The sequence below is a fragment of the Eriocheir sinensis genome, unplaced genomic scaffold (genome assembly GCF_024679095.1).
Source record: "Eriocheir sinensis breed Jianghai 21 unplaced genomic scaffold, ASM2467909v1 Scaffold1297, whole genome shotgun sequence".
Lineage (NCBI taxonomy): Eukaryota > Metazoa > Arthropoda > Malacostraca > Decapoda > Varunidae > Eriocheir > Eriocheir sinensis.
Genome location: NW_026110625.1, coordinates 68830 through 80874, shown reverse-complemented (window position 1 = coordinate 80874; position 12045 = coordinate 68830). Strand labels below are relative to the sequence as shown.

Below are 12045 nucleotides of genomic sequence, written 5' to 3'. Positions count from 1 at the left end.
GGAGGAGGAGGAGGAAGAGGAGGAGGAGGAGGAGGAGGAGGAGGAGGAGTATGAAGAGGAGGAAGGAAGAGTACGAGAAGGAGGAGGAGGAGGAGGAGGAAGAGGAAGAAGATTAGGAGTAAGAAGAGGAGGAGGAAGAGGAGGATTTAAAGGAGGAGGAAGAGTAGGAGGAGGGAAGGAAGGAGGAAGGAGGAAGAGGAGGAGGAAGGGAGGATTTAAAGGAGGGAGGAAGAGTAGGGAAGAGGTGGAGGAAGTAGGCGGCAGAGGAGGGGGAAGAGGCGGAGGAGGGAGGAGGAAGAGGAAGAGGAGGAGGAGGATGAAGTGGATGTAGAAGAGGAGGAGGAAGAGGAGGAGGAAGTGTGTCCCTGCTTCAGGACTTCTGGGGGCTTTTTAGGTCCCCCAGGCCCCTCACCCAAGGACGGAAAAAAGAAGGAGCTCGAGTGGTAGAGATAGCCTGTCTGAACCCTCGCTTCCTACAAATCAACAAGAATAACGTTCCGCAGGTCTGGGGCGTTGCCTCCAATCCGGACCCGTGGGGGAACGTCTCTTGTCGTTTGCAGGGGCAAATCGAGACAGTCGGAGTCTTGTATTCTCTTTTAATCGTCACGCTGAGCGGAAAGCACAACCGAAGGAGAGATGAGCTTTCCCCGGTATACAGCGTGAGGTCGAGGCGCTGGCTGGTGCTGTTGTCGGCGCAGCTCGAGTGAAGAGCAGGCAAGAGTGGTCCTGGAGAGAAGGCTGGAGAGATGTTGTCCGTAGGAGAGCTGGATCCGTTGTGGCCGGGCCGTGTTGGCTGTGTTGCTTTTATACCCCGCGGGCGCTTCCCATGGTGCTACTGTTCTCGGCGGCGACGCTGATTGGCTGTCCCGTATGACGTAGTGGGAAGCTGGCAAGCAATACAATAAAATAGTACAGAATACAAAGAAATACAGCAGAATACAATGAAATACAATAAAATACAATAAAATAAAACAGAATACCCTAAAATACAACGGAATACAATAAAATACAACAGAATACAATGAAATAGAGCAGAATATAATGAAATAGAACGTAAAACAATAAAATACAACAGAATACAGTGAAATAGAGGAGAATACAATAAAATACAACAGAATACAATAGAATACAATGAAATCTAACAGAATAGAATGAAATCCAACAAAATACAATAAAATACAACAGAATACAATGATTGAAAGGTTGATGGTGTAAATAGGCTATGCTAGAAAGGCTGATGGTGTTAATAGGCTAATGTAGAAAGGTGTTGTTAATAGGCTAATGTAGAAAGGTTGATGGTGTTAATAGGCTAATGTAGAAAGTTTTGTGTTGTTAATAGGCTAATGTTGTATGGTTGATGGTGTTAATAGGCTACGATAGAAATGTTTGATGTTGTTAATAGGCTACGATAGATAGTTTGATGGTGTTAATAGGTTACACATAATTCATTAAAATACTAGAGAATACAACAGAATACATTAAAATACAACATAATACAAGAGAATACAATAAAATACAAGAGAAACACAACAGAATACATTAAAATACAACAGAATACAAGAGATTACATTAAAATACAACAGAATACACTAAAATACAACATAATTGAACAGAATATATTAAAATAGAACAGAATACAACGGACTACAATAAAATACAACATAATACATTAAAATACAACAGAATACAAAGAAATACAACAGAATACAATAAAATACAACAGAATACAATAAAATACGACAGAATACCAAAAATACAAGAGAAGACAAAAGAATACAACAGAATACAATGAAATACAGCAGAATACGATGAAATACAACGTAAAACAATAAAATACAACAGAATGCAGTGAAATACAGGATAATACAATAAAATACGACAGAATACAATAAAATAAAAAAAGAATACAATGAAATATAACAGAATAGAATGCAATACAACAGAATAGAATAAAATGCAACAGAATACAATGAAATCCAACAAAATACAATGAAATACTAATAAATACAAATAAATACAACAGAATACAATGATTGAAAGGTTGATGGTGTTAATAGGCTATGCTAGAAAGGCTCATGTTGTTATTATGCTAATGTAGAAAGGTTGATGTTGTTAATAGGCTAATGTAGAAAGTTTCATGGTGTTAATAGGCTAATGTAGAAAGGTTCATTGTGTTAATAGGCTACGATAGATAGTTTGATGGTTTTAATAGGCTACGATAGAAAGATCGATGTTGTTAATAGGCTAATGTAATGTAGTGTAATAACATAATTCATTAAAATACTAGAGAATACAGCAGAATACATTAAAATACAACATAATACAAGAGAATACAATAAAATACAAGAGAACACAACAGAATACATTAAAATACAACAGAATACAAGAGATTACATTAAAATACAACAGAATACACTAAAATACAACATAATTGAACAGAATATATTAAAATAGAACAGAATACAACGGACTACAATAAAATACAACAGAAGACAACAGAAGACAACATAATACATTAAAATACAACAGAATACAACAGAAGACAAGAGAATACATTAAAATACAACAGAATAAAACAGAACACATTAAAATACAACAGAATACCATAAAATACAGCAAATACAACAGAATACAATGAAATACAGCAGAATACAATGAAATACAACGTAAAACAATAAAATACAACAGAATGCAGTGAAATACAGGATAATACAATAAAATACAACAGAATACAATAAAAAAAAAAGAATACAATGAAATATAACAGAATAGAATGCAATACAACAGAATAGAATAAAATGCAACAGAATACAATGAAATCCAACAAAATACAATGAAATACTAATAAATACAAATAAATACAACAGAATACAATGATTGAAAGGTTGATGGTGTTAATAGGCTATGCTAGAAAGGCTCATGTTGTTAATATGCTAATGTAGAAAGGTTGATGTTGTTAATAGGCTAATGTAGAAAGTTTCATGGTGTTAATAGGCTAATGTAGAAAGGTTCATTGTGTTAATAGGCTACGATAGATAGTTTGATGGTTTTAATAGGCTACGATAGAAAGATCGATGTTGTTAATAGGCTAATGTAGTGTAATAACATAATACATTAAAATACAAGAGAATACATTAAAATACAACAGAATACAACAGAATACATTAAAATACAACAGAATACAATAAAATTCAACAGAATACAAAAGAATACATGAGAATACATTAAAATACAACCGAATAAAACCGAACACAACAGAATACAACAGAATAAATTAAAACGCAACAGAATACATTAAAATACAACAGAATACAAGAGAATACATTAAAATACAACCGAATACAATAAAATACAGCAGAATACAACAGAATACAACAAGAGAATACATTAAAATACAACAGAATACAACAGGATACAATAAAATAAAACAGAATACAACAGAATACATTAAAATACAACAGAATACATTAAAATATAACAGAATACATTAAAATACAATAGAATACAACAGCATACAGTAAAATACAATAGAATACAACAGAATACATTAAAATACAACATAAAACAACAGAATACATTAAAATACAACAGAATACAAGAGAATACAATAAAATACTAGAGAAAACAACAGAATACATCAGAATCCATTAAAATACAACATAATACAAGAGAATACAATAAAATACAAGAGAATACAGCAGAATACAACAGAATATATTAAAATACAACAGAATACAACAGAATACAATAAAATACAAGAGAATACAACAGATGACAACATAATACATTAAAATGCAACATAATACAACAGAATACAAGAGAATACATTAAAATCCAACAGAATACAACAGAATACATTAAAATACAACAGAATACCCAAAAATACTAAAGAATAGAACAGAATACAATGAAATACAGCAGAATACAATGAAATACAACGTAAAACAATAAAATACAACAGAATGCAGTGAAATACAGGAGAATACAATAAAATACAACAGAATACAGTAAAATATAATAGAATACAATGAAATATAACAGAATAGAATGCAATACAACAGAATAGAATAAAATGCAACAGAGTACAACGAAATCCAACAAAATATAATGAAATACTAATAAATACATCAAAATACAACAGAATACAATGATTGAAAGGTTAATGGTGTTAATAGGCTATGCTAGAAAGGCTCATGTAGGCTAATGTAGAAAGGTTGATGTTGTTAATAGGCTAATGTAGAAAGTTTCATGGTGTTAATAGGCTACGATAGAAAGGTTCATTGTGTTAATTGGCTACGATAGATAGTTTGATGGTTTTAATAGGCTACGATAGAAAGGTTGATGTTGTTAATAGGCTACTGTAAGGTAATAACATAATACATTAAAATACAACAGAATACAATAAAATAATATAGAATACATTAAAATATAACAGAATACAACAGAATACATTAAAATACAACAGAATATAATAAAATACAACAGAATGCACCAGAATACAACAGAATAAATCAGAATACATTAAAATACAACCGAATACAAACGAATGCAACAGAATACAACAGAATACATTAAAATACAACAGAATGCAACAGAATAAATTAAAATGCAACAGAATACAACAGAATACATTAAAATACAACAGAATAAAATAAAATATAAGAGAATACAACAGTACAACAACAGAATACATTAAAATACAAGAGAATACAATAAAATAAAACAGAATACAACAGAATACATTAAAATACAACAGAATACAACAAAATACAACAAGAGAATACATTAAAATATAATAGAATACTACAGAATATAGTAAAATACAACAGAATACAACAGAATACACTATAATACAACAGAAAACAACAGAATACATTAAAATACAACAGAATACAAGAGAATACAATAAAATACAACAGAAAACAACAGAAGACAACATAATACATTAAAATATAACAAAATACAACAGAATTTTTTTTTTTTTTTTTTTTTTTTTTTACGTTGTTGCCTATTGCGCCGGTAGGCATCTTCCCAGTGGGGCCTGATGGTCGGCCCAAGGCGTTTTCCAGGTGGGGCCTGATGGTCGGCCCAGCCCGTTCTGGCGCAGGCGAGTGTTTATAGTGGCGCCATCTTGCATTGGCTCATGCTGCCCCCCGGAACTCGTTCATGATTCGCTTGGACGGCTTCCTCTAGAGTCCGGGTTGATGGGTGGGCTTCAGGACAGCATGTGGGTAGTTTTAAGCCACTCGGCGGTGACTGAAAAATCCGAGTGGTAGCGTGGGGACGACGCGGGGAATGTGGGTCCAGTACGCTACCACCTACGCCACCGCTTACCTACTAGAGAATACAACAGAATACAACAGAATACATTAAAATACAACAGATTACATTATTATATACCATAATACACTAAAATACAACATAATTCAACAGAATACATTAAAATACAACAGAATACAACAGATTATAATAAAATACAACAGAAGACAACATAATACATTAAAATATAACAGAATACAACAGAATACAATAGAATAAATTAAAATACAACAGAATACAACAGAATACAATAAAATACAACAGAATGATACAGAAGACAACATAATACATGAAAATACAACAGAATACAATAGAAGACAACAGAATAAATTAAAATACAACAGAATGCAACAGAATACATTAAAATACAACAGAATACCATAAAATACAACAGAATACAACAGAATACAATGAAATACAACAGAATACAATAAAATACAACAGTATGCAGTGAAATACAGGAGAATACAATAAAATACAACAGAATACAATAAAATACAATAGAATACAATGAAATATAACAGAATAGAATGAAATACAGCAGAATACAATAGAATGCGACAGAATACAGTGAAAGCCAATGAAATACTAATAAATACAACAAAATACAACAGAATACAATGATTGAAAGGTTGATGGTGTTAATATGCTATGCTAGAAAGGCTCATGTTGTTAATAGGCAAATGTAGAAAGGTTGATGTTGTCAATAGGCTAATATAGAAATTTACATGGTCTTAACAGACTACGATAGAAGGGTTCATTGTGTTAATAGGCTACGATATAAAGGTTGATGTTGTTAATAGGCTAATGTAGGTTAATAACATAATACATTAAAATACAACAGAATACAACAGAAAACATTAAAATACAACAGAATACAACTGAATACAGTAAAATACAACAGAGGACAACATAATACATTAAAATACAAGAGAATACAACAGAATACAACAAAATAAAAGAAAATACTATGAAAAAGAACAAAATACAATGAAATACAACAGAATACAACAAAATACAATGAAATACAATGAAATACAACAAAATACAATGAAATACAACAAAATACAATGAAATACAATGAAATACAACAAAATACAATGAAATACAACAAAATACAATGAAATACAACAAAATACAATGAAATACAACAAAATACAATGAAATACAATGAAATACAACAAAATACAATGAAATACTATGAAATACAACAAATACAATGAAATACAACAAAATACAATAAAATACAACAAAATACAATGAAATACAATAAAAAACAAAGAAATACAACAAAATACAATGAAATACAATGAAATACAACAAAATACAATACAATACAACAAAATACAATGAAATTCAATAAAATACAATAAAATACAATGAAATACAAGAAAATACAACAAAATACAATGAATTACAACAAAATACAATGAAATACAAGAAAATACAATGAAATACAATGAAATACAACGAAATACAATGAAATACAACAAAGTACAAATAACTATAATGGAATATAACAAAATACAATGAATTACAACAGAATACAATGAAATACAACAAAATACAATGAAATACAATAAAATACAACTAAATACAACAAAATACAATGAAATACAATAAAAAAAACAATGAAATACAACAAAATACAACAAAATACAAATGAACAAAAATACAATGAAATACATGAAACTACAATGAAATACAATGAAATACAACAAATGCAATGAAATACAATGAAATACAACAAAATACAATGAAATACAATGAAATCCAATAAAATACAACAAAATACAACGAAATACAACAAAATACAACAAAATGCAATGAAGTACAATGAAATACAAGAAAATACAACAAAATACAATGAAATATAACAAAATACAATGAAGTACAATTAAATACAACAAAATACAAGAAAATACAACACAATACAATGAAACACAATGAAATACAAAATACAACAACTACAATGAAATACAACAAAAAGCAATGAAATACAACAAAATGCAATGAAAAACAATGAAATACAAGAAAATACAATGAAATACAACAATATACAACACAATACAATGAAATACAATGAAATACAACAAAATACAACAAAATACAATGAAATACAATGAAATACAACGAAATACAATGAAATACAACAAAATACAATAAAATACAACAAAATACAACAAAATATAATGAAAGACAATTAAATACAACAAAATACAATGAAATACAACAAAATACAATGAAATACAATGAAATACAACAAAATACAATGAAATACAACAAAATACAACAAAATACAATGAAATACAACAAAATACAATGAAATACAAGAAAATACAATGAAATACAATGAAATACAACGAAATACAATGAAATACAACAAAATACAATGAAATACAATGAAATACAACAAAATACAATGAAATACAACAAAATACAACAAAATACAATGAAATACAATGAAATAAAACAAAAATACAATGAAATACAGGAAAATACAATGAAATACAACAAAATACAAAAAAAGTCACCGTTTGCATGAAAATAACATAAATATACCTGATTTTCATATTTTTGGGTGGGGGGAATTTCACACGAGATTTCCGGGCCGATATCTCCCTTAATATTGAGTGTAGCGTTATGCCGAGGCCAGAAATGGATTCCTCGTCTTATTTTACCCAAGAAGAGTCGCCGTTTGCATGAAAATAGCTTCAAATAACATAAATATAATTGATTTTCATGTTTTTAAATAACATAAATATAATTGATTTTCATGTTTTTTTGATAATTTCACGCTAGTTTTCCGTGCCGATATCTCCCTTAATATTTAGTGTATCGTTATGCCGAGGCCAGAAATGGATTCCTCGTCTCGTTTCCTTCCCGTTAAGTCGCCTTTTGCAGGACATGGCCGCTTTTTATTTTTTTTATTTTTTATTTTTCTAGGGACCCAAAGTATAACACTTTCACCTCAAGTACGAGAGTCCAGTGCGGGACACCTGGCGATTTCTGAGCCCCACACTGCTTTTATCACCCAAATAACCGCCTTCACATATGATTATTGTTTAAAGGGTTAATTATTGGGGCTTCTTGGCATCAGGTATGGGTCAGAAGCCGGTAAATGCGCGGCTCTGAGTACGATAATCTAGCATCGGTGCGCGGTAAAAAATCATAACACAGCTGATCGTCCACGCAGTTCCTCCTTCACGACGTGTTTTGAGAGGTGTTTGCAGTGTTTTTGGCGGTAAGACAGTGTATTTTTACGTTCATGGTACAGAGGAAGGGTCAAACTACCACCAGGGTCATTGAATACCCCTGAAAATGCTTACAACGCCTACGGAAGCCTTGTCAAATACGTGTTTATAGGTGACGAGTTTTGACCCCGCGCCGTATCAGCTGTTCTTAAGAGGTCATAAAGGAGATGAATCGTGTTCCCGTGAGTGACTTTTAACGTTCATGGTACAGAGGAAGGGTCAAGCTACCACCAGGGTCATTATCTACCTCTGGAAATGTCCCCCACAACGCCTACGAAAGCCTTGTCAAATATGTGACTCATTGACCTCAAGCATCAACCGCCCCCAAAATCATGTTACCGTTGATGAGGTTTCAGGCCCTGCTGCTGCTCTGCTTCTAAAGGTGAAAAAAAGATATTAATCGCTTTCCCGTGAGAGTTTTCTCCCATTCATAGTACAGAGTTACGTCATGTGACGGACGAGTGTGTGACGTGGCAGCAGCAGTGTTTAAATGTGTTACGTGATCCCAGAGAGTGTTACACGTTGTGACATTAGTAGTATTCTGTTACCTGGATACATGATAGGGCTGTTACTGGCTGTGTTACGTCACTGTGTTAAGGTGACGGGCTGTGACGTGGGCTCTCAGGTGTTATGCAGTGTTAACAGTGCCACCGACAGTTCCAAGTTCAGCAGGTGTTACGTGATGCAAGACAGATTAGTTACCCAGTGTTACAGTGTCTTGTTAACCACCTACCTGGTGTGACCCCCCTCCTGTGATGTGGGCTCAGCCAGGGTGTTTAATATGCAGTGCCACAGACAGTGTTATGTTACCAGGCAGTGTTCACAGTGGCATAGATTCGTGTGGTGCCAGAATCAGTGTGATGCCAGCCATTCGTGCCGTGACGGCAAATGTATAGAATAACACCCATGTGACCCTAGGACCCTGTACAGAGGCTTCGGGAATATTCGCACCGCTGTGATGTAGTACTCTTGTTAATTAAAGTTAATCTCACGTCAAGGCTGACCTGACCAGGGCTACAGCAGGTCACACAGGGCTGTCACCTACCAAAACAACCCTCGCTTATCATCACCACAAGCTCTTTAGTGGGTGTGCGTTTAGGGCGGGGTGTGGTGGTAATTACAACATTTCTAGCACATCCAGCCTGGTTTTGACAAGCCAGCAGACGTGTTTAGGTTACAAGGGGGGTACTTTTCCACGCGGGCTTTTCCCTTTCTTCACCCCGGAGCTCGCAGTCTCTCTCTCTCTCATGTACCTTTAAGGAAGAAAGGGCCATGGAAATTTTACAGTAAAGAGAGAAATAAGAGGAAATTACTACCCTTAACTTACACTACTGGTAACCTAAGCTGTGGGGGAAAATGACTTCATTACATAAGAACATAGAAATACTTATTCCTGCTTTGGTCAGTATATGATGCTCTTTATTATGGGGATGCTGCTATTTTACAGAAACCGTGCGCTGAATGGATGACTTTTTAATGCTGGAGGTCCACTCCCTGACGCCCCGCCCTGCACGTCACGACCTGCCCCGGCATCAGTTGGTAAATAATGCGTAGTACTGTTAATGGTTATCCAGCACACAGCTAGGTGGGCAATATTGTTATCATATATATTACCCATGAGCTGGTTCTGTTTAAAGCAAGAATTATTACCTCATAAAACCTAACGTGTGCCGCTGATGCAATACATTGTCTGAGGTGTGATCGGATCGCTAGGAAGTTTAGTGTTATTTAATTCTAACCTAACCTAATGAACAAGACCTAACATGACACCTGACTGACCTGTGTCTCTGCCAGAATACAATGGCTGTTATAAAACTTTTCACATTTTTTTCAGAAGTTTTCAATATTCCGTAAGCTGTTAGTTAGTATTAAGATACTAACATAATGTATTAAACCTCCTGTGAAACGTCGCTAATATGTATATTGTATACCACCGTCAGGGTAAGTGTCAGGGAGGGATTTTTAAGTGTCTTCCACCAAATTGTCTGAGGTGGTGGGCACTTTTTTCCTTATATATATGATGAGTGTATTTACTCATGAGAATATTGTTTACATGAGTTAGTTTACTTTATACAACTCTTAAGCTGAATTACAATTATTAGATTTAAAACCTCAATTCCACCAACAGTTATAAATACTGTTAATCTTATAGCTCAGTTCAAATTACAGCTACTCTTCCTCGCACTCGGTCTCCTCGCTTTGCGCAGTGCCAGCCGCACGAGCAGCCTCCCGCCCCGGGCCTCCACCACCTGTGGCTTCGCGACGGGCGGCCTCGTGAGCACAGCACATGGCCCTCAGGGCGTCGACACTGCCGATTGAGTCACACGCCTGGTACACTTGTTGCCTCAGTGTCACATCACGGAGGACTCCCATTATCTTCTTAAGCGACAAGTACTCCAACAAATCTGTGCTACGCTGTGGGCACTTAAAGGCACAGTCTGTCGCTTTCTGTGTGCACTTTATGTACTCACTGACACACTCCTGCTCCTGCCTCACTCCGAAGAACTCTGCCCACTGCACTGCCTGAGTAGATGGCCGAAGGACGAGCTTGCCGATGGCGTCCAAGGCCGTGGGTGGAGTCAGGGTGCTCCACTGGTCCATAGTGAAGCGTGCGTCCAGGGCCCACTGCAGGGCAGGGACGCATTGGAGCCTGACGTGTTGCACTGCCTCCTGTGGCGGCCACCTGCACAGAAGCAGCCAGCACTCCATGGACCTCCTCCGTGACTTAAAGGCGGCTGGCGACATCTCCAGCTCGAACTTCTCTGGAGCGGAGGCTGGTGACGGCCGGGGAGGAGTGGTCAGTTAGTAGGTCCAGACTTCCGTTCACTGTGCCATGTAAGATGTCTGGCTAAGGAAATGCAGGGCGTGTGTGCTCCCGTTTACTGAGTGAGTCAGTAACTGACAAAGGTTCTCCTCGCCGGTGCGGGCGCAGGCAGAAAACATCTCGTACGTCCAACAGGAACCCCCTTATATGGGCGGTTGCCTACGTCACTATACGTCATTACTACGTCATAACCATTGACTTTACACATAAGGCACTGAGGGTGCACTCTATGATATGGTTACATCCTCATAAGTACATAAGAGTGAATATTCATGAGTATTCTACATGGCTTGGGTTTACATGATTCTCGTCCTTTAGCGCCGGTGTTGGGCACGATGAGCCTCTTGGCTGTCTTGACGGCGACCTCGGCCCTTCCGTTGGATTGTGGGTATTGGGCAGAGGACATGCGCACCAACACGCCCCACTTTTTCAGGAACTCCATCATCTCGTCGCTGGCCAGGTTCATGCCGCCATCCGTGGATACTTGCTCCGGGGCCCCCCAGCGGGCGAAGTATCGCCGCAGTTGCGTCTTGATTCTCTGGGACGTGGCGCCGTGTGGGAAGTGAGCTATTTCCAGCCAGCCGGCAAGCCTGTCGGCGTAGGCCATGTACGTGTGTCCTTCGTGCTGGAACATGTCGGCCACCGTCT

At 35.9% G+C, this 12045-nt stretch overlaps 1 long non-coding RNA gene across 1 annotated transcript; it reads left to right on the top strand.

Moving 5' to 3' along the window:
- Positions 1–8297: 8297 nt before the first annotated feature.
- On the top strand, positions 8298–11018 carry LOC126989786 (uncharacterized). Its single transcript, XR_007743692.1, has 3 exons — positions 8298–8563; positions 10021–10112; positions 10743–11018. It is a non-coding gene; the product is annotated as an uncharacterized LOC126989786 (long non-coding RNA).
- Positions 11019–12045: the final 1027 nt, after the last annotated feature.